At 37.9% G+C, this 24,475-nt stretch overlaps 1 long non-coding RNA gene across 2 annotated transcripts in view; it reads right to left on the bottom strand.

The window, feature by feature from the left end:
- Window positions 1-567: 567 nt before the first annotated feature.
- The window catches only part of LOC115835213, a 38,573-nt gene continuing 14,665 nt past the window's right edge, over window positions 568-24,475 (bottom strand). The window contains exons 3-4 of one of the 2 annotated variants that reach the window (XR_004030207.1): window positions 2,439-2,532; window positions 568-1,000 (exon numbers count right to left, since the gene is read on the bottom strand). This is a non-coding gene — a long non-coding RNA (uncharacterized LOC115835213). Of the gene's footprint in view, window positions 1,001-2,438; window positions 2,533-17,864; window positions 17,877-24,475 lie in introns of those variants that run through there. The other variant, XR_004030206.1, reaches the window with a different exon arrangement.

Here is a 24,475-nt window from a genome sequence, read left to right as displayed (position 1 = left end):
CTCCCTAATGGCTGCAGATTTCAGGGAGTTGTGTGACCTTTTCACCACTCAGCTTTCTCCTCTGTAAATACACCTACACACCTGTGGTCACTATTTTCTCTTAGGGTTGCTGGAAAAATTAATATTAATAATCCCATTGTAAGAACATAATAGAAGACAGCTGTTATGAACAAAAGAGATTACATTGTAGCTTGTGTGGCTGCTTCTAGAGTTCTTCTACCCCCATCGTTGCTGTTCGGCCATCATCTCTCAGCCAGTTTGCTCTGAGCACCTCTTTTCTTCCCATCAAACTCAACACTGTTTATCTTGATAGGACCTGGTACTTCTCAAAATTGAAAACAAGACTATAGTTTATTATTTATATCTGTCTATGCATTGTGCTGTAACCTCCATGAAGGCAAGTGTCCCATTCACCGCCCTATATCCTCACAGCCTCGTTTCGGGTTTGAGCATATTTCTATTTGACTCTTAACTCAATAAATATTTGTTGAATGTTGCTCTGAAAGCTGCCTGTCATGTCTGTCATCATAGTGACAAAAGAATATAGAGTGACAGTCAGGGACTCCTTGGTGAGGAACATGCATGAGCATTAGTGTATGAACATTTAAGTCACTTCTCTCAGAGGCATCTTTCCTTACTTCTGAGTGAGACTGTGGAGAAATACCGAGCGGGAGGCCACTTACCCACCTGTGACCCTGCGCCAGACGACTACCCAGAACCCCAATTCTTTCATCTATAAAATGGAAATCAGGATAGCAAACCCACAGGAATGTTGTGAAGACTAAGTGTTATACAGAAACCATTTTTAAATTTATTTTCAAGCAAGAGTAACCATCTTTAAAACAAATATGACAGGTAATCCCAAAATATGAAACGGACGAAGTGGAACTTCAGGACAGACTCTCTGCTTGGTTCTCAGCACATCCCCAGGAAACCTCATCAGAAGTTAGAGCTCATGGGACCACAGTGTCAAAACCGCTGAGGCTCAGGCTGTCACGCGCTGAACAGGGAACATAATAGACTTGGAATAGACATGCACTCTCTCTCTTCTTGCTTATCTTCTTTGCATTTAGCTGAGGTTGCTTCATAAATAAGTTCTAGCTCTAAGGGCAGAGAGGGGAGGGGTAGGTGACTTTCCCCCAATGTGAAATTGAAGTTCTTATCTTAGAGCTATACAAAGTAAACTAGCATCTGTGTTGGCAGTTCTCTAAGTTTTAAGTTGTGGATATTGTGTTAAAACACAGATCCAAGTCATTAAACACGAACAGCAGGCATGAAAGAAAATAACTCTTGCACAGTACCATTTCACATGGTTGTAGCCAGAATTATATAGGTAAAAATGAGTCCCACCTAGGGATAAAGCAAGAATTTTTACTTGACATCAAGAGCATGTGATTGGTGCAGGGCCATTTCCCAACAAAAAAGCACCCAACACAAAATATTATTTCATTATCTTTTCCAGCTTTTTTGAGGTATAATTCACAAATAAAAGTTGCATATATTTAAGATGTACATGTTTTGATATACATTGTGAAAGGATTACCAGCTTCAAACTAATTAACATATTCATCACCTCACATACTTAATATTTGTTGTATATTATGACAATACTTAAGATCAATATCTTAGCAAATTTCAAGTATTCAATATAGTATTGTTAACAATAGTCACCACGCTGTACATCAGATCTCTAGAACTCATTCAAAAAATATTATCTATATAAAAATATTATAACAGCTACACATGCACTATAAAAGGTATGGGTGAGAATCTATTGTTTGTTTGTTTTTAATTTTCCCTCCATTGTAAGGAGATGGGGAGAGAAAACTGGTTCATTGCACTTTTTGGCAACTGAACTCTGTTCTCTGATTGGCATGTCTCTGCTTCTCTCCTCCCCAGGCAGAGACCACTCAGCTCTGCCTGAGGCTCATGCCTCTGGCTAAGCTTCCTGGCTTCTGCCTGTCACTCTCAGCCTGAGCATCTCCTGCAGCCCCTTGGCTTCACCACTTCCCCTCAAGGGACCTTGTCCACTATGACTCCCTCGACCTCTAGATAAAACGGTTCAGTTCCACATGCACCAGGGCACTAGATATCCTTTGCATGTCTTTATCTTTCAATTTAGCTGATGGCGCTTGGCTCACATTTAATGGAAACTTTCCTTCTGCCAGAGGGGATTGCTTTATCTATCTTTTTTATACAAAAGTTCAGCCGTTGAATCGGCTTGGTAGGTGAGCTGTGGGGCCCAGCAAGAGTGTCAGGAAGCCATTTTTTCCTTCCCAGTTCATCAGAAGTGTTCATTGCACCCCCATACAGAATTGCCCCACAGCACCCTGGCAGCTCAACATTTGAAGGTGTTTTCTAGGAATGCAGCAAAATGCCCTAAAATGTCCTCGTATGAGGCCAAAACATCCAACCTGAATAAAAACTCATAAATTTACCTGGAACTATGTTGCTGTCTCTGGTCCAGTCTCCATGGGAAGACATCCAATACTTATAACCAACAAATTTATGTAATCTTTTGAGTTTCCAAGTCTAAGAAAAAAAGTGGCACAAAGCCAGGTTCAGGTGAAGTCTAACAATGGGGATCAGCCATAAGTTGAATGTTAAGCTGGGGAAAATAACAAGTGCTCATCAATTATTTTCTAAAGTTACTCTGGACAAGACCCAATAGAATACTGTTACTCCAGTCCCTGCAATGCCTTTTATGCCAGCCAAGTGCAAACCTGAACAAACAACCCTTTTCTTGGCAAGGCAGGCAGGTCTTTAAAGGAATCTGACTGCCACTGACTGCGCCCCAGTCTGCTTTTATCAGAAAAGCAAAGGAGCTGGATGGGCAGCCTCATTCCCAAAAGGCTCTTTCCACTGTCTGCTGCAGAGAGCAATGCTCCCCTGGGGTTAATACACTGCATAAGAGACAGAGTGAAAACTGACCAGTGACCACCAAGGGGGATGCTGGGGCCTCCATCAGCCACACCATCTGAGGAGCCCCACATCACATCAGAGAGACTGAGAGGCAGAGCCTGGCCAACCCCTTCAATCGTGTTCCCGGTGCCTGGGAGTCCATTGAGAAGCATCAAGCTGGCCTGAGCTTCTTTTAACCTCAAGAACAAAGACCATTGTGAGCGGAGATCAGGAAAAGAGTGAAAGGAGAAAGGGACAAATTAGGACAAAATGCCTGGGTGATAAAGGGAACAGAAGCAAAATGCACCCAACTGTTTGAAGTCAAGGGCTCCCGAAGAGAAGGCAGGTTATCCTTCCCTTTGCAAGGTCACTAGTCACAAGCGTGCAACCACCACAGGGTAGCCTCCACAGCCCTGAGATCTCCTTTTCCCTCGCAGTTAGGTGAGCATAGGATGTGGCAGCTGACTCAAGCAGAAGCAAGGAGTCTCTGCCAGAGGTTTGGGATTTGAAAGCAAGACAGAGAAATCTACACTCCCTTTGGACACCAGGATCTATGGCATGTGGTATAATGAGAGATAAAGGCCGCAGTTCTACGCACTCTGAGTACAGGACCTGTTGGGTTAGAGTGGCAGGGCACCTTCCACCCACCCATCAGGAAAGCAGAGAGAGCCGCCTTGCAGATAAAAATGAGGCAGGTGCACCTGGGCACGGTGGCGCAGCCGGGTGTGGTGGCTCATGCCTGTAATCCCAGCACTTTAGGAGGCTGAGGCAGGTGGATCACAAGGTCAGGAGATTGAGACTATCCTGGCTAACATGGTGAAACCCCATCTCTACTAAAAATACAAAAATTATTCGGGCATGGTGGTGGGTGCCTGTAATCCGAGCCACTTGGGAGGCTGACGCAGGAGAATCGCTTGAACCTGGGAGGCGGAGTTTGCAGTGAGCCGAGATCAGGCCACTGCACTCCAGCCTGGTGACAGAGTGAGGGTCCATCTCAAAAAAAAAAAAAGAGGCAGGTGCACAGGGCTCAGGTGCCCAGACCAAATGTCTTCATGGGCAACCTTGCCAGAGAATAGTCCCACTCTCCTAGATTATTTAATTTTTCTTCTATTTCATAACCAAGTGGAAGTCTGCCCCATCATTGAACTTTAAGCAGAAACTACCATTCATTTATTCATTCATCCAACAATATTTACCCAACAAAACACTGTTCCAGCTCTTAAACAAAACTGAACAACAACAAAAATTTAGCCTTTGTAGAACTAACATTCTAGTGGGAACTGATTAGGAATAATCAAGACAATATAGAAAGTAACTTACATAGCTTGCTACAATGATAGAAGAAAACCAAGCTTCTCTGCCTATGGAATAGCCCAGTTCTATCTATAGAGCAGCAGAAAAAAAAATTACTCAGGATAAAAGGAATCCTAGAGAGAGAGTGTTGCAATTTTAAATGAGTAGTCAAAGTAGGCCTTTCTCAAATGAGGAAAGATTTTAAGGAAGTAAGGGAAGAGCTATGTGGATATGTAGAGAAAAGGATTACCATCAGCTAAAACAGCCAGTGCAAAGGCCCTGAGGCAGAAATGTGCACAACCTGTTTGAGAAACAGCGAGGAGGCCAGTTTGGCTGAGGCAGTGTGAGGGAGAGGGAGGGTGATGGATGGAAGTTGGGATCAGAGATGAACGGGGCACTCATTGTTTCTAAAGGAGTAACGCAGGTATGCCAGCGCAATATGCATCATGCATTTTTGCAGTTTCTGACTATATGTGTTCTCCATGAAAGTCAGTTCACCAAGTCCAACCACAGAAATGAAAGACCTCATGTCTTCCTGTCTACCCCATCATACCTAGAGGACAAGACACCTTCCCTGACTCAGTCCCAAGGCATTAAAATAAGTAGTACAAAAATGAATAGCAGAATGGATTTCTTTCATTGCAGGGATACCAACAATTGGTGTCCTGCAGTCCGGCAGGGTGGCGGGGGGAGGCCTTTCCAGGCTCTTTCTTGGAAAATACCGATTTTGCTCCCTGGCTTCCAAAACCATGGTCAGGTATTTTTGGCAACTATCATAATAATTTATTCAGGCAAAAACCATTTATGAATCTTTAAACTATTGGGTAAAGGTTGAAGAAGAATAAGATATTTCCAATGTCTCTAAATAGCTCCCAATAAATTATTTACTAATCACAAAAAGGGAACTAGTAACTTTACAGTGGCGAAACCTGGCAAAAATCCACAGTAAGCAGGTGATCTTACTGTGATAGATAATGGGACACTAGTCTGTCCCCCTTATTAGATTGAAATTGTTGAGAATAAAGTCAAAGTCTTTTTCCAGATTCTTTAGTGCCACTTGTCGTAGCAAAGGTTGAAGAAACCTGGCATCTATTGGATGCCAGATATGTATTCATAGTTCTCTGCCACGTGGTCATTTTTTCCACTTTACACAGGAAGAAAACAATGGTCAAAGAGAGAAAGAAACCTTTCAGTGGTTATACATCAATAATTTACAGGGTCTAAATTTGAACCTAGAGTTTCCTGACTCCAAAGTCCAAGTTCTTTTCCCTTTCTTACACAGCTTTCGTCTGAAATCTAATCATGCAACACTGAAATTGATTAATCACGTGACAGAGATTTCTTTTTCACAAGATTAAAGAACAGAAAATTTTGCATAGGCAGGAATCACAAACTTGACTGCTAATCAATGTTCCCTTAATACACAAAATAAGCCAATTCAGGGAGCTGCAAGAAAATGGTGCGTGATCAGGGCTAGGCAGACTTGAAGAACGAATGACACATCTAAATAGGGCAGCTGCCTTCAGGTCCAATCCATTGTTGGCATTAGCAGTGAGAACCCAAGATTGCCAGATCATCTGATGTTTCCTAAGAAGAAGGAAATCTGAATGTGTGTGAATTTTTAAACATTGGCAGCTAATTTTTAAAAAGTGAAACACTCAGCTGGCTTAACTAAACACATCTATATGCCTGAAGTCACTATGTTTGGCCCGAAGTCACCAGTTTATGATCTCCAGCACAGACTACTGTTCCTACTAGCCTTCACATTGCCCGCGCTGGTCCTGTCTTCTCAAATGGTATTGGTGTGAGTGATTCGCTGTAAGTACCCACCCAGGATTGCTGCCATCTTTAGAAACTCAGCAGACTAAGTTGAGCTGAAATGAAGTTAAAGTGTAACAAGTTATTGTTGGTAGTTCACAACTGATTATCTGAGAATGAGAAGGAGGAATGAATTTGGAATTGAACTCCTTAGTCTTAATTTTCAGTCCTACTGATTGCCACCGCCTACTAGGAGTCATGTGATTTTGATGTAGCCACTCCTCATGTGGGCCCTTGAAGTGACAATGCTGCTGAGAAATAACAATATACGCCTCAGAAATATGCATTCCAGGTTTTGTAATGCAGTGAGCGTATTTTAAAGTGGCAAGTAAAGTAAAAATGACTACAATTTTCTAAAACTTATTTGCACTGAGAAGAAAGAACATGATGCTTTCTTCACTCATTTATTAAGGAAATACAGCATGGACTCTTTCACCAGGCTGCAAGGTTCATGCCCAGGTGCTGTCACTTAGCATCTATGACCTTCGGCAAGTTATTGAACCTGCACCTCACTTCCCTCCTCTCTAATATGTGAATAGTAATAGTGTCTACCTGTTTAGTCAGGGGTCTCCTCAGAGACGTTATTAATAGCATATATATAGAGAGATATAAGAAGATCTTTATTAGGAGAATTGGCTCACTAGACTATGGAGACTAAGTCCCCCGATACACCATCTGCAAGCTGGAGAACCAGGGAAAATGGTGTGGCTCAGTGCAAGTCTGAGGGCCTCAGAACCAAGGAAGCATATGGTGTAACTCTCAGTCCAAGAGCCCAGGGGGCCACTGATGCAGATCCCAAAGTCTGAAGGCAGAGAGCCTGGGGTTCTTACATCGAAGGACAGGAGAAGAAGGGTTTCCCGTCTCTGGAAGTGAAAGAAAGAATTCACCCTTCTCCCACCCTTTTGTGCCATTGGGCCTCCAGCCCTTTAGTCCAATATATTTCGATTGGATGGTGTCTGCCCACACTGAGGGCTGGGCTTCTCACCCACCCACCAACTCAAATGCCAGTACCCTCCAGAAACACCTTCACAGACACATCTGGAGCAACCCAATTATTCTAACCAATTGACAAACCACCTGGGTTTCTCTTTCAGCAGAAGAGGGACAGACTCAGTGCTTACTATAGCACTGAGAATAATTAAAATATACATATTAATAATTAATATTTTACCAGCTATCTGGTAAATATCCCTTAATCCAACCAAGTTGACAATCAAAATCAATCATCACACTACTTGAGAGTGTTGGAAGTTTTAGGCAAAGAGTTAATGGCACAAAAAAATTATGTTTTATGTGTTATCTATTAACTTTATAAGAAAATAAATTATTTAAAATAATGTAAGAAAATAACTACAATTATGGCCATAAAATTAACAAGTCTTAATTTGATAGCGCAGCAATCAGCTTTCTACAAGTTTCTCTTAAATATAATAATTTGTTAAGAATCTCCTCAGCAGCAATTGATTGATGATAGCTACCAAAGTCATTATGATTCTGCATAATTTTAAAGCAGCTATTTTTTACAGATACTCAGTATGAAATAATAAAAAACAGAAGGTGATGGAAATAGTTATAGATACTTAAATTGAGCATTTTTCTGAGCATAAAAAGTTGATGTGATCATGACTGTACAAAGGTGACATAAAATATCAGTTCAGGAAAAGGATGATAAAAACTTTTTTTAAAGCATTTTGTCATACACCTTACAGAACTGCTAAATTGCCTTTCCATTCCCAATAACATGAGTCAAAGGCCTCAAAGCCGGTATAAAAAATGTGAAACAATCCATTGCAGGAGCAGCCCCTGATAGGAGAAAACAGGATTTCCAAATCAATTTGTCATGATCCAATATGGATTAAGCAGTTTATTTGTTTTGACATTTCTCATTTGCTAAGTGCCAGCATGCCAAAGTAATCTTTCTGTGATACAGACACCAACCAGAACATTTATTATTATTTGTTTAGGGGATTTATAGCCCCTTTCCCTCCAGAGAAGTCATTTGAAAGCAGAAATATTTGGAAATTGGAACTGCATGTGGTTTCACCTGATAATAGTTTAATCTCATCATCTCCCCACTGCAATGGAAAACTATGCTCTACAACCTTGGAAAAGGGGTGAAAGACCTTCCAGATTTATATAGCAAACACAACCACCCCACCTTAGACTTGAACATCTACCCCTCACAGAAAGTAACAGTAATGTGTATTCTGGAATCTTTTTAGTCTGATATATTTCAATTGCTTTTCCTTTGTGTTACTGCGAAAGTAGGGTTGGGTGGAGACTTACAAACTCTTAATAGAGACTATTAAATAGAGAGTATTAAAAACGCAAGAGATAAGATAAGGTAGTGGGATGATTCTTGATTTGGAGTCAGACCAACTTGAGTTTGAATCCTAGTACTTCATTTATTAACTATTAGTTTACATTAAGCAAGTTACATAACCTCTCCAAGCTTCAGTTTTCTCAACTGTAAAACAGTGCTAATATTCTCTTCATTGGATTATGGTGATGCTTAAATCAGATAATAGGAATAAATTGACTAGTGTAGGGCTTGGCCCACAGTACCCCATTAAATGTGTGCCATTCCCTCCAGCACTCCATACCTTCCCTAGACTCTCACTTTGTGTTTCACAGGAGAGGCAGAGGGTGGATACAAAAGGAAGTAAACAGACATCTTTCTCCAGCAGACTTTACATCACTTAGAGCAACTCATGGAGGCTTCATTCTCCAAAACATCTTCAGCCCACGTCAGGGCAGGACTGCGAATAAACAGAACTAACTCCAGTTCTGTGTACTAAAGCTTAGCGGAAGGTGTAATTCATAAAAGAATGTAAGAAAGAGAACAGGGAGGAATCAGAGCAAAATGAGCAGAGTGGTAAAAGGATTTTACCTTGACATGGTGATGACAGAACTCTTAACTAGAGAGCTAGGAATGTCATCAGAGAACAGCCATTTCCAGCATCCCACACCCTACTCTATTGGAATGACACCTCTTGGTTTAAGCAACAGTTTACACAAACTATTGCCATTTTTACTTTCATGTATTTATATCTCTTTGGAACATTATGTATATCAATTATGTGTTGAGTGCATTGTCTTAGGTGCATGTTAGAATTATTATTTATAGAGTGTGACACTGAAAAGGAGGGACTAACAAGACCCAGCTAAAATCTGTGTTTCCAGTTCCAGAAAGTAAACTAAGTGAATTAAGTCCATGTCCACATAAAAGCTAATCTCTGCTTGGCAAACAGAGGGTGAAATATAACCTAGAACTCTCCCAGATCCAAAGCATTGCCACTGCCTAACAAATCTGAGTGATGAGAGCAACATTGTTAGGGAGGGCCTGAGTGCCTAACACTGAGCTGACCATTTTCTATGCACAACCTTAATTAGTTCTCACGGCAACACTGTGAGGCAATTGCTGTCACTATACCTCTTGAGATCAGGAAACGAACCCTTGTAGGTTATTGGCCCATGCCAACATTAAAAACAGGAGCCTAGAAGCCAAAGATTTCCTAGTTCTTAAACCTATACTCTTAATTTTAAGTGAACTCCCTTCATATCAGCCTGTATCCTGCTGAATAGACATATAGTGGGTCTCACCTATTCTCACAGCAAGACCCATGCTTGGAAGATTCAGGCTTGGAACATAAATGGGTAGGGAACATAAGAGATGGGCTTGGAACATAAGAGATGAGATCAAGTCTGAAATAAATATCGAAAAGAATTCTAAGACAAGTTATTGGCCAAAAAATTCCTGTAACATAAGTTTATTGGACTCATAAACGAAAACGAAAACCAAAAGAAGGGAACCTGAGGGCAGCTACAAAATAGGGGCTAATAACAAAGGTTTCAGAAAAAGGATTACAGTCACGAACAAAAACAGGACACCTAAAAGAGTGATGCAGGCAGGAGGATGAACAGAAGACAAATTCGAAAGTTGGAAGAAGTTTCAAGCTAGACCACATCTGCAGTGCAGGCTCTGTTTAAAGTGAAGCATGTGGTGGTTGACAATTGAATTTCACAATCCCAAATATCCCCTGGTTCTTTCAGGGCACATAACTCAATAGCCAGGAGAAATTATTCCTGCCATTGGGGGAAAATCTGTGCCCTGCTGTTGTTCCCGCCCAGGAAATTCAGATCCTCCATGTTCTCTGATTCTGTGCACAGTGAAGTCCAGGTTCAACACTCCTAGCTGAAAAAGAGATTGGAAAAGTGTGTTTCTGGTATTTTTGCTTCTAGGCTAGGAATTTGGCTCTCCTCCACAAAATCTCATCATGGTGGGGGAATTGGCTATGCACAGTCAGGGAAATAAAATGCTGGACACTTAAAAGGAATAATAAAGGCCCATTGCTGAATTATTTCCATTTCTTCCATTAACTATGACCTAAAACACTACACAGACAGTCCTATAAAGCCCTCCTTACCCCATCTCAAAACTTCAGAAAATTGCAAGATTTCAGGCTACAAGCTTAAGTAGAAAGCATAAATTGCTTCCCAAGCCTATCTTGCCCCTAAGCTTGTCTTTGTTGGATCTGATGAAATCTCAATTCCAAGACCTACCAGCTTCCTTCCCAGAGTGGTTGGAAATGTCTCAAACCATAAAGTTGTTTTGGAATTAAACATTCCTAAAGAAATTGCTGAACTAAATATATTTCAAGGTCATACCACCTTCAAACCTGTGCCCCTGCATCACCCACTGGGCCACTTTGCTAACCTCAGTTACTTAAACTGATGAGGATCAAGGACACTGCCCCACAGGACTACTGGAATCTTCTTGGATGTTCTCAATCCTGGGGAGCTCAGTGTATTGTGGTAGGTCATTTGTACCTAGCTAGCCTCATTCAAGAGCATCTTTTAAATATAGGCATAGTTACGTTTTAGCACTATGAAAAACTGTGGTTTAAAAAACTGTGCTGTGATTTAAAAAGTAAATCTTGATTAAGACTGCCTAGTGTTAAACTCTAGACCACCACTTACTAGAGGTATGAGCTTAGGCAAATTATTTTACCTCTCTGAACCTTAGTTTTCTTATCTGTAAATTAGGAATGTTAAAAGTCTCTGTCTTGTAAAGTTTTTGAGAGGATTAAAACAGTAATACATAATGATATACACAGAAGCATCTAGAATGGTTTCTGACATGTTTAATTCCTTGGCAATCCTATTAGCAACCTTTTTATGACAAAATTGAGGCTTAAGATTACATAACCTGTCCAAGATTATATAGCTATTGTGCGAAGAAGCGATTTCTCTAAATTCATTCCAAAGAGTTGGCTGAGGACTCTGATCAGAGTTATGAAAAAGAAAATGAAAACGAAGAGCAGAGTATATAATAGACAAGGGATCAAGAGATCTAAGCCCCAGTTTTCATGTTTCTAAAATGGCTGGGTTGGGTTTGATTTCCAGGTTAAGATGGCATTTGTGTAGCAATTCCTGATTTTCATCAAATTTCCCCACTAAAATAGCAAAGAAGACATAAAAAATTAATTATGTGATATTCCAGGAAATTAAGGATAATAGCAAACAATTGATAGAGTGTGGGAGGGATTTCCAGTACATAGAGAATAGATGGAGATAGACTTACCAACAAAATTGCTGCCCTGCATTTATGTTGCTCTCTGAGATAGAACAGTACATCCTGCTCATATGATGCCTTCTAACCACTGCCTCCCACCAGCTGGGAGTTAGAGGACCTGCATTTTTTTTTTTTTTTTTTTTTTTTTTTTTTTTTTGTGATGGAGTCTTGCTCTGTCACCCAGGCTGGAGTGCAATGGCACGATCTTGGCTCACTGCAACCTCTGCCTCCTGGGTTCAAGTGACACTCTGGCCTCAGCCTCCCGAGTAGCTGGGATTACAGGTGGCCTCCAACATGCCCAGCTGATTTTTGTATTTTTAGTAGAGTTGGGGTTTCACCAGGTTGGCCAGGCTGGTCTCGAACTCCTGACCTCAGGTGATCCACCCACCTCGGCCTCCCAAAGTGCTGGGATTACAGGCGTGAGCCATCATGCCTGGCCAAGACCTGCAATTTTTTTAAGTGCATCCATTCCCAGCCACCTTGCCTCACCTTACCATTCAGGTACTATTGTAGAGTTGTAAAAGTTAGCTCCTCCATGTGGCCACCACCACCACGCTATTCACCATCTACATAGCCCTTTAACAGGCATTCTGAAATATCTAGAATTTCTAAAGCTTAATGACCAAGAAAACAGTATAATTTGTGGAAATAAGTGCAGGACAACCAAGTGAGAACAAGCAAAGACTTCAGAACTTGCTATACCAAGGGAGGCAGCAAACATCACTTGCGTTTTGGCAGTGACTCAAAGGCAGGCAGAAGAGAGAGAAAGCTTAAGAGTAGGAAAAAGTAGGAGCTCAGTTGTGCCCTGATTGGAGGCTACTGGCCCAAGGAAGATGGAAAGGGGTGATCTAGAAGCAGGGCATCTTCCGTGATTGCTTTGGGGCACATGTGGTCTTCTCTAGGTGGTCATAAGGTAGAAGCAGGGACAAAAATTAGAGAAATTGTCAGTTATTAATCAAGTCCTGGCCATTTGGAGCTGATGATTACTTACAGGGGATTTTGTTTGGTTTCCTGAACTGGTTCCTGGAGGTAGTGATCTGACTTCCTTCAAGTCTGACTTATAGATAATAGGCTGGCATCCTGAGCTGGTTACTGTAGACAGTGGGTTGGCTTTCTGGGATTGTTGCTCTAGATCTGTTTTTACGTATAGTCTGGTGATTGCCCGTTTCTCTATTCAGTCTCTCAATTAATTACATTTTGGGATATGCATGTGAAGGCAGAAACAAAGAAAAACATGTTACCAGAATATGCCAGAAATACTCATTTTTAAATATAAATACTTAGGATTAAAAAAGAATCATGGATACCCACAAGTGATGTGGGGATAGAACTTATCAGTCTCAGAGTCAGAGGCAAAGTTCTTAAGCCACAGGATAAGAGAAGAGTTTATCTAAGTCTGGAAGAACTTTACTGGATAAATCCTGCTTTCAAGATGCACATTCTGTTTTTGTCCTGACACAGGTTTTCAGTAAGCACCTAAGTGGAAAGTAAGAGCAGCCAAAGGAAGACTTTGTATTCTATCTGCTGGCAAATGCTAAAAAAAAAAAGACCAGTGCTTCTGGGTTAAAGGAGAAGAAACAATAATTCCTAAATTTCCTTATGAATGTTTATGCGACATCATAAAAAAGTAGAGTATCAACTATCCTAAAGATTTTAAGGATCCTATCTCTGAAAATTACTTGCTACATGTAAAATAAGAATTTGTAGATAAATATTTGCCTTTTTCTCGAAGATATAGAAGAAATCATAGATGCCATTTTTTTAAAAAAGTATGCTGCCCTAAAAAGAGATCAATATAAGACAAAAAGATGAAAGACTGAGATCTAATCTGAAATTGGAAAACTTTGTAACCTTCTCTTAAACTGCAAAAGTAGAATTCAAATCCCAAGGTAGCATCATTAAAAGAATCTACATCTGTTTAGGTCCTACTCAAGGAAAAATTAAAGAAGTTATCTCAAAATGCAAAGGAAAAATAAAAATACTAGGAGTAAATGATAAAATGAAAAGCAAAGCAACAGCGAGCAAAAGAAACTAAAATATATGTATACTTAAATGAAATGAAAAAATTAATTGCATCCTTAGATAAAAAGGGTTTCAAAAATAGAATATAAAACTTGAAAATAGGACAAATTTTAAAAATCAAGAAAAACAACTCTGGTTTTCAACAATAGAAGAAACATCACATTGACCTCATATTTCTCCATCATCAGAATAGATTTCAGAAGAAAATAGAGCAATGTCCACATAGGTGAATAAGAAATCAAAGACTTCCCTACATCAAACTAGTCGTTAATTCACAAATGGGAAGGAAAGGGTTTTTTTTTTCCAGATATGCAAGAAAACTGAAAAAATAATTTTCATGTATATTGCCCGAAAAAAGACTTCAGAATATACTCTAGATGACCAAAAATGTAATGAACATTAAAGAGCCAAAAATATGAACTACATAACCTAAAGAAAAAAGGCTGAGCACAGAACAAAATGAAAAAATACAGTAGTTACATATCTAAGTGATTTTTTGCAAATAAGATAAAATCACCATAATTTTTTTTTGAGACAGGGTCTCACTCTGTTGCCCAGGCTGCAGTGCAGTGGCACAATCACAGCTCACTGCAAACTCCACCTCCCAGACTGAAGCAATTCTCCTGCCTCAGCCTCCTGAGTAGCTGGGACCACAGGTGTGCACCACCATGCCTGGCTGATTTCAATTTAAAATGTTTAAATTATCCTTTAAATAATAGAGTAAAATGTTTTTTTCCAAAAAAGTCTGAAGTTTACTAACAATTTTATGTATCAATAAGATTCAGATTTATTTTTTAAATGATAAAAATGGAAAAGTTCACTAAAGTTTGCTAAAAATATGCTGAGATTAGTTTTACATAGGGCAGCGTCAGAAGTTATGATACTGTTGTTCATTGGTAATTAGAAAAATTTGGATTGCACTGTGTTTTTTAAAAACTTCAAAGGTAATTGCCAGCGGAGTTAAACACAGGATGCACACCTGTTTTCCAAATCACTACAGAACAAAAAAACAAGATTCAAGAATCTGCAAAGAATAAAAATAGCTAATATTTATTTAACTCTCATTTTATGCCAGGTACTATACATGTTTGCTCCCTTTTTTCATTTATTTCTTAAGACCATTTTATGAAGTAGATATTATTATTTGCCACATTGAAGATATAAAAAATCAGTAAATTATTCAAAGACAAATAGTTTGTAAATGTTAGAACTGCAATTTTAACTCAGAAGACTAGCCTTCAGAGCCAGTGTTGAGCAACCGAAACATGTTGCTTCACCTAAATGTTTATTGAGAGCATAGGGTATGCCAGAAACCCTGCTATTATTTCACTTAACCTTTCAACAACAAGACAAGCAGGACCATGAAAAGAAGGTGCAAAAAACAAGAAAAGTTATTATATGTATCAATTATACTAGTGACTTCAACGCCTAATGTTAAAGCACAAGGATTTGTGGATTTGACTTTTTATTTACTTATTTTTAATTTCGGGGATAACATTTCGGTTTGAGCCTGAAACTAAATAATACTAAATAAAGAAAGAAAAATAAATAAATAAATAAAAAGATACATCAGATATGAAGCAAACAGCAACAGAAAAAGAGCCAAGGAGATAAGATTAATATCAAAGAAATACTCAATATTAAATGTATTAAAACTAAAAAGGAGACTCATCACATTGTATTAATTATACAAATTATACAAACAATAAGACAAATAGGCAATACATTTATACTCCACATAAAATGATGTCATAGTTATCTAACATATTATATATGACCTACATAATTATACATTTTAAAATTATATATCTCTCTTATAAATGCAAAGAACAATGAACAAAAAGCAAAAATACAGTGGACCCCTTCAATACACCAGTACCAACATGTGATAGATCAGATACATTTAAAGACATAAATAATTAAAACAACATAATTAGTAAATTAATCTTAGTCAAGCTAAACCAAGTTTTACATTCTACAGAAAACTCGACAGTAAATTGAGCCGAAAACAATCTCAATTCCATAATTGTAGAGGCAGAAATTATAGAGGCAAGATTATCAGATAATAATATATTATCTGATAATATTATAAATTTGTTCATATGATACAAAGATCCTGAATGCTAAAACATTATTTGAAGACTTAATCAATAAAAAAGAGATAGAAAACATTGCAAAATAAAATCATAATGAGGCCACCAAAGGAATATTTAAAGCCTAAGAATACTATAATATTTTTAATTTTAATTTTTTATTTATTTATTTAAGAGACAGGGTCTCACTTTGTCACCCAGGCTGGAGTGCAGTGGTGTGATCACAGCTCACTTCTGCCTCCAAATTCTGGGCTGAAAGTATTCTCCCACCTCAGCCTCCAGAGTAGCTGCAACTACAGGCATGAGCCAGTACACCTGGCTAAAAATAGAAAAAATACTAATATGTCATTTTTAAATGGAGTTTAAAATATTAAAAATAACTTGACCAGAAAATAATAAATGTGTGAATAAAAAAGAACAAAATAAAAAACAGATGCAGAAAAAAATTAAAATTAATATATATTAATAAAATAGTTGTTTCTTAGGGAACAATTTAAGTAACAGGAATACCAAATCAAGAAAAAAAAATCAAATTTAGAAAAAAGTTAAATCAACAAATATAGAATATTTTGAATAATTTCAAGTTAAGAATTTGACATATTACAAAGAAATGGAGGTTATACTGGAAAAACATTAAATAACTAAACTGAAAACCTGAATGTGTCTAAAAATAGAATGCATGAGGTAAAGACTGTATTTTATTATGTGTCCAGGCACACAGGTGAATAATTTCAACCTCTCACTTGCTAGGTCATCCTGGTCATTTATACATCTTTTTACACCTTGGAAAAAAGCTGGGGAATGTATCTTGAGAATCTACCATAACTCTAATAAACAAAAGTTTGATAATGAGCAAAACAGAAATTAGAGATCAATCTTATATATTTCTGTATGTATATACAAAAGTCCTAACTGAAATACTAGCAAATTTATAACACTTTAATATCAAGAACAAATCCTTGAATGCTTTAATAAGGATTCTAGCATTATAATAATAGTGATTCTAGTGTTATAACAATAGAGCCTAGAATTATTAACTCAATCTGGAAAAATCTTGTAGTTACCTTAATTGATGGTTAAAAAGAGATATTTAATAAAATTCAATCATTATTCTTGATTTTATAAGTTTTTTTAATCTTAAGAATAGAAACATGAGATAGATAAACAATCTCATACCAAAAGCCATTGCCATTAGTAAGTCAATGAGCATCAATCTCATTAAAGGAAGGTTACAACCGTCATTCTCCTTTACCATTGTTCTGGGTGCTACACGGAGACTGAAAACAGATTATAATAATTAGGAAGAGACAATAGTATCATTATTAATGACAGACACTGCTATGTATCTAGAAAATCTATATAAATAAGCTGAAAAAACCTCTTCAAATTAATAACAAAATTCAACACAGTAGATGTACACAAGACAAATACACAAATATCAAGAATTTTCCAGTATACCAATAACAAACTTGTAGTAAAATGTTTAGTTTTTACAAAAGCCTTGAAAACTGTTAGCATTTTTTTCTGGGCATATTACTGTGCAAATGTATTTTTTCTACCATGTATAGAAAACATGTAAAAAGAAAGTCAATGCATAATAAAAGAGAACCTGAATATGTAATCAAAAGCATCCATGTTTCTTGCTTGTGTAGACAGAGGAAAGACATTGACTCCTTGCAGCTGCATGTGTAGGTTAGACATCCCGATTAAAACCTCAAGTTTGGAACTTCACAAAATGATTTTCAACAATACAAAGAATTTAAATAATATAAATGTGATAATTATTAAGAACTATTTTATTAAAAAAAGAAAGAGGATGTGATCAGCAAAAAAAATAAAATATGCTACCAAAAATAGTTTCAATTTTAGCAAAACATGTGCAACATCTATGACAGTTACACATTTAATTAGAAAACGACTAAGATTCCAGTGGTGAACTGGAAAACAAATATAATCAGAAATTCATGAAAGAGAAAATTCAAATAACCAGAATGTATAAGGGGCTCAAACAAAATATCAAAAAATACTCCCAAATAATCTAATTTACAAATGGAGAAAATATCTGAATAGACATTTCTCCAAAGAAGACATACAAATGGCAAATAGGTATATGAAAAAGTGTTCAATGTCACTAATCATCAGAGAAATGCAAATCAAAACCACAATGAAATATCCTCTCACTGCAGTTAAAATGGCTTTTATCAAAAAGACAGGCAATAATGAACGCTGGTGAGGATGTGGAAAAAGGGGAACCCTTGTACTTTGTTGGAGGGAATGTAAATTTAGCACGGTCACTATGGAGAACAGTTTGGAGGGTCCTCAAAAAACTAGAAATATAACTATCATATGATTCACAATCCCACTGCTATCTATATATCCAAAAGAAATAAAATTCATATATCAAACTGATATCTGTGCTCCCGTATTTATTGCAGCAGTATTCACAATAGCCAAGACATGAAATCAACCTAAGTCTCCATCAACAGATAAATGAGTAAAGAAAATGTGGCATATATACACAATGAAATATTATTCGGCAATAAAAAAGAATAAAGTCAAGTCATTTGCGGCTGCATGGATGGAACTGAAGGACCTTATGTTAAATGAAATAAGCTGGGCACAGAAAGACAAATTTTGCAAGTTCTCACTCAGATATGGGAGCTAAAAAAAATTGACCTCATGATGATAGAGAGTTGAATAACGGTTATTATTACCATTATTCAGTAGTAGTGGGGAGATGAGGATGAAGTGGGATGGTTAATGGGTACAAAAATACAGTTCAATAAAAGCAATATGATCTAATGTTTGACAGCACAAGAGACTCAATTGGCTTAATTATTTTGTTAAGACACAGGCAGTAAATCTTTCTACTCAGTAAAATAAAATCTAAGGTGCAATTGGTAGCTTTGGATTTTATCTTCAGCCCATTAATCTCATCTCTTCCTTGGTAGTTTAAAACTTTTAATTAATCTAAAAATAGAATTTGGGTTTGAACTAGACAATCTCCAGAGGACTTTCAGTAATAAGTCATTTGATTGCTCTAGTAGTGTCACCATTCAGTTTCCCACAACTATTGTGTAAATAAAGGGAAGCCATATACATCTAAGCCATTCTTAAGACTGTTGATAGGCCAGGTGCAATGGCTTATGCCTGTAATCACAACTTGGGAGGTCAAGACGGGAGAATTACTTAAGCCCAAGAGTTCGAGAAAACCCTGGGCAACATAGCAAGACCCCTTCTCTACAAAAAAAATATTTTAATAAGATTAGTTGAGCATGCTGTTGTGCACCTATGGTTCTAGCTACATGGGAGGCTGAGGTGGGAGGATGACTTGAGCCCAGGAGATTGAGGCTGCAGTGAGCCATGATCACACCCTTGCACTCCAGTCTCAGCAGAAGAAAGAAAGAAGAAAGAAAGAAAGAAAGAAAGAAAGAAAGAAAGAAAGAAAGAAAGAAAGAAAGAAAGAAAGAAAGAGAGAAAGAGGGGGAGGGAGGGAGGAAGGGAGATAATGAAAATTCAGTAAAGTGGATTATAAAATTCCATGCTTATTTCAAACTATATGAAAATTAAACAATGGAAATAATTGCTTAGAATATATCTGAATGTTTCTGCAAATTATTTAGATTCTTTAATTAGAAAAGCAAGTCTTACAAGTTTTATTTAACAAACAAACTTGAAATATCCATGAAAGAAAGCTTTTTTATGTAGCCCGACTCTATGAGCAATGTATAATGATGAATTGACAAAGACATACCATTTGAGGTTTCTTTAAAAAAATTTGAGTGGCGTTTATAATTTTGCTTAGATTTGAGAAAGAACAATATCACTTGGATTTTAAGTGGGGATACTAAGATGTTGTTTTCCATTCAGTTGTTCAGAGTAAATTAACCGGTTATTTATCAACTTACATCTATTTATAATTGTATAGTGTGATCATTGATTTTGTCTCTTAAAAAAGTAAATCTGTTTATTGTCACTATACATAACCTTTAACTAAACGAAGAAATAAAATTTTAAAGGAAAAGTAAGCAGATGATCTGCTAAATGACAGTCAAGCTAAATTGTGGCCTCAAAACAGACTTTCAAATAAATATGACTTAAATAATTGACTCAATTTGCTTAATTCTCTTGTTAAGACACAGGCAATAAATCTTTCTACTCACTTTAGTAAAATAAAATCTAAGGTGCAATTGATGGTTTTGGATTTTATCTTCAGCCCATTAGTCTCATCTCTTCCTTCTTTAATAGTTTCAAACTGAAATTTCTTCATTTTCATATGAGTTCACTATTCTTTGGGAATCCAAAGGGAATACCATCAAAATTTGCTTACCTAGTTCCAGTAAAGGTAAGATTGCTTTAGGGAGAATATTTCTTAGAATAGAAACTCCATTATTTCCATCTATTGTCAAGATAATCTTTTACTACAGAGACAAATTCCCAATCTAATTAATCATCACTCTGACTTTCAGTACCCAAAACTTAGAAGACTTTTGCAGTTTACTATGTATTAGCAAAACGTGAGTTAGACATATCTAGTTGCTTCTGTGAAATTGTTTCTGCTGCCTTCTAACTAGTCTCTATAATAAACTGTACTTGCCTCAGTCACAGGTTTGAGTCAAACAAAATAATGTAAGTCATTCATTGTCAAAATAATTTGATAATCACTTAAAATGTTAAAGTTCAATTCATAGTAAAATTAGTTTCTTACATTTTTCTTACACCATATGCAGTTTTCCAAATCACCTTTTTCCACATGAATCAAAATGTCTGTAATGCATCTTAATTCATACTATTGTTCAGTCCTCTTTAGGCCTTCATGTCAAAAGATGCTTTGAAACCATTATCATGTCTTAAACTCCCTTTCAAGCTGTGTGCCAAATCTTTACATTTTCTTATATAACCCATTATTCTATACATATTAATTTATCTAGTATTTCTATATGAATTGAGAACAGGACATGTGTCAACTTCCATGGAGGCCAAGGGAGATAAGCAGGTGCATAACTACCTGAACGGTACCAAAGACTTCGATTTGGGTCTCTCTCCCTCTTTTAGTGCAGCCACCACCATTTCCCAGCCATTTTATCTCTGTGCAGCAATAGTAACTGATTCTGACCTCAAGATAGATGATGATTTGACTATTTTCCTGCCATTGTTGTTTAGATAACTTCAATCTCTTGGTTTTTGTTTTGTTTTTTTTTTTTTTTTTTTTTGAGACGAAGTCTCACTCTGTTGCCCAGGCTGGAGTGCAGTGGCTCGATCTCAGCTCACTACAAGCTCCGCCTCCTGGGTTCACGCCATTCTCCTGCCTCAGCCTCCAGAGTAGCTGGCACTGCAGGCGCCCGCCACCACATCTGGCTAATTTTTTGTATTTTTAGTAGAGACGGGGTTTCACCGTGTTAGCCAGGATGGTCTCGATCTCCTGACCTTGTGATCCGCCCACCCCGGCCTCCCAAAGTGCTGGGATTATAGGCGTGAGACACTGTGCCCAGCCTAGATAACTTCAATATCTTTTAACAGAGTTTGGTTTCGGTTCCATGTACCAAAACCAGAACCAAGTGTCTTGTTTGGTTTCAAGACACTGTTTCCTAATTTAGCAAAGCCACTGGGCAGTCGCTGATGTCATGGTCCAAAACCTCAATGGCTAACTTCAATTTAGCAATTCACGAGGTGGATCTCCTTTGAAAAATAATTTTAATTAATCTTCAATCCTTATCCACCCAATTAATAATTGCATTCTTCAAATATATTGTGCTCCGAACTTGTACTGTAGGTGTGGGCCTTGAAGAATTAGTATCTGAGGCCCTTAGAGAAGTGATTTTACATACTTAAAGCAATAGATTCTATCAGTTCTGTCTCTTGGTTTTACCATCTTGGATCATCACCCATCAAGATGGAAAGAGGACATATAAAGACAACCAGAAGAGTGAAAATAGATCAAAATGGACTGAAGTGTGGATGAAGAACAGGGACTTTGAAAAAGTGTCAAGAGTATAGAATAGGCTTTCTTAGAGCCATAAATGTTTTCAGAATATTTCAGAATGTCTATGAACTAGCTAGACACTCTGTTCAGTATGCCCCTCCCCTAACTAGCATGGTCACATCCAATTATAATACAGAACAGGTGAGGAATTCAGTTTGGCTTAATGAGATAGAAAACACAAAACAAGAGTGGCTGAAGCAAGAAGTGATTTATTTCTCTCTCAAATTGACTAAGTATAATGGCTCCACAGTCATTAGGAAACCGGGCCATTCTCAGCACTTGACAGCAGCTTTGTGGATCAAGATGGCAGCCTTGGCTCTAACAGCAGGTCCCATGGAGTCAGATAGAAGAAGGGACAGAAGTGCGTGCTCCCTCTCTTTGAGGAGCCTTCCTGGAAGATACTATACCAATTCTGCTCGTATCACTTTGTCTAGAATTTAATTATATGTCCATAATAGCTGTGAAAGAGGTTAGGGAATTTAGTTTTTATTCTGGGAAATTATGTCTCCAGCTAGCATTTTGAAGTTCTATGATTAAAGGAGAAGGAAGAATGGCTATTGAGGGAAAACTATCGTTATCTACCAGAGAACTAATTATTTTGTTAAATAAAGATTTGAATAATTTAATGACACATGAAATCTGACCACTTCTTATGTTCAGTCCAGCTTTCCTTCAGTGGAGTCTGATTGATTCATTTTGCCTTAATAACTAGTTGTAAAAAAAAAAAAAAAAAGATTGCAGAACAGATATCATTGAACACAAATTTACATTTGTCATATATAAGTATGTATTTATAAAATCACATTAAATGACTTATACAGAGCATTTTACACAGAAAAATGTAATGTATATTTCAGTTCATGAAAACTGATTACTTAAATGTAAGTAATATTTTGATAAACTCATGAAAATTTTCATCTCTACCTTGACTGCACTGAAGCATCACCCGGGGAGCTTGTCTTGTTGCTGTTGTTTCATGATTTTTTAACAACTTCAATGCCCAGCACACAGTGAGCACGGAGACCAATTCATCCAGAACCTGCAAGGGGTAGAAAAGGGGAGTATAACCCAGTTCTTTCTGTGTCTTGTAAAAGCAGCTTCTAAAGTATAGGACCCCATTCAGCAACAGCTAAGGAAGGCTTAGAATATAAGCATTAAACCGGGCTGTACTGATGCTTTTAATTGCACTCAAGAGTAAAGTGCAATTAAGAAAATCTGTGATGTGATTGATCTCTCTGTACGTGGAACACTTTTGCACTAAATCAAGTAAGTCACTAAGGTAAATTAATGCATTTCTGACTCTCCTTTGAAATCAGACACCTTTTTTTTTTCTTCCAGGTTAATTATATAAAGCAATTGCAATGATATAATGTGTAGTGACAAAATACTTTTTAAGTACAGAAAGAGGGGAGGCTAAGGCAGAACATGTAAGATTTAGCTGAGACCCTTTTAGTGTCTCCATAAAGGCTGTTTCAGTCATATCTGTGGATACCAGGTGGCTGAGTATCTCGAGCCACCCACTGCTCTTACCGCTAGTCAGTCTTCTTGGTGATTCCAACCTTCCTAGGTGAAAGGGGCAAGTGTAGAAGGATAAAATCTTTCTCCTAAAAGAAATGTAAGGGGAAAATCCTATGGCCAAGCATGTAAAACCTTGGCTCCTAAGTCTGGACCCACCCCTACTGACACATATGACTTCTAATAATTCCATCTCTCTGAAGCAAGGTGTCCTGTCTATGAAACACAGGCATTTGACCAGTGTTATCTAGATTTCTTTCTACCTCCAGAATCTCAAGTTTCTACCCAGCAGTCATCCTACCTGGAAAGAAAATTACTAATTTAGATTTCCTGTCCAAATAATTGCATCAATCCTCGCCTCACCGTAGGTCATACCAGAATAACAGCAATGTCTAGAGGGAAAATCCTCAATTTGAGCCTCTCCTGGGTCCCCCTGACAATTCAGATATATGAAGTGAAGGGAATGTGGTTAGAGTGCATTCAGGGTTTATGCATTTAACACAGAAAGCACCTGGCCTGAGTACTGCCTTTTGTGACCTCCAGTGAGAACCACTGCTTAAAGCTTTGGAGACTTCTAACAGGCATTGGTCATGGGGTGTATAGACTTTCCAGTGGTCCAGAAAACAAAACCGATTTCAGAATGGGTTGTAGATGTGCTGAGAGGTTCTAAGGGGGTGAAAACCCATAAAAATGCAAACACCAAGAATCAATAAGGAAACAGACTATAAAACGAGGGGACTCATGGATATGAGGCGAGTCTCAGTTGCCAGAATGAAGAACCATGGAAGTAGTCAGGAGGGTCAAACAGCCTCAAAGAGCAGTCAAGATACTTGAGGTTTCTGTACCTAGTTATGTGCAAGATGTCAAGGACCCTGAGTGAGCAATGGCAGAAGGTTAATTGGGAAAACACTGAAAGCCCAGGGAAGTGTGTAACGGAAACTAGAATGCTGATACTGCCCAGAGGCAGGACCAGATGAAACAAAAAGTGATTATTAGACTGAGAAGAGAATTAAGATATGTATCTTGGGTGGACTGTACACCAAATACTCCCCCTATTTGTTACTAAAGAATCCCAGTGTTGCCCAGGGCATCAATATGTTTTGCCAGAAATACTCAGATTCACTGCCTCCCTTGCAAGAGTGAGGGTGGGGTGAGGGAGAGCAGGGTCCTGAGATACTTCTGGACCAGGTGAGGGGGACAGAGCTGAAGCCTCCTTCTTGCAGCCATGAGGTGGTAAACAAGACAAAAGCCGTAAGATCAGGATGGAGGAAGAGA

Source organism: Nomascus leucogenys, chromosome 5 (assembly GCF_006542625.1).
Source record: "Nomascus leucogenys isolate Asia chromosome 5, Asia_NLE_v1, whole genome shotgun sequence".
Lineage (NCBI taxonomy): Eukaryota > Metazoa > Chordata > Mammalia > Primates > Hylobatidae > Nomascus > Nomascus leucogenys.
Note: the sequence above shows the minus strand (reverse complement) of the source record. Positions and strands in the feature narration are given on the sequence as shown.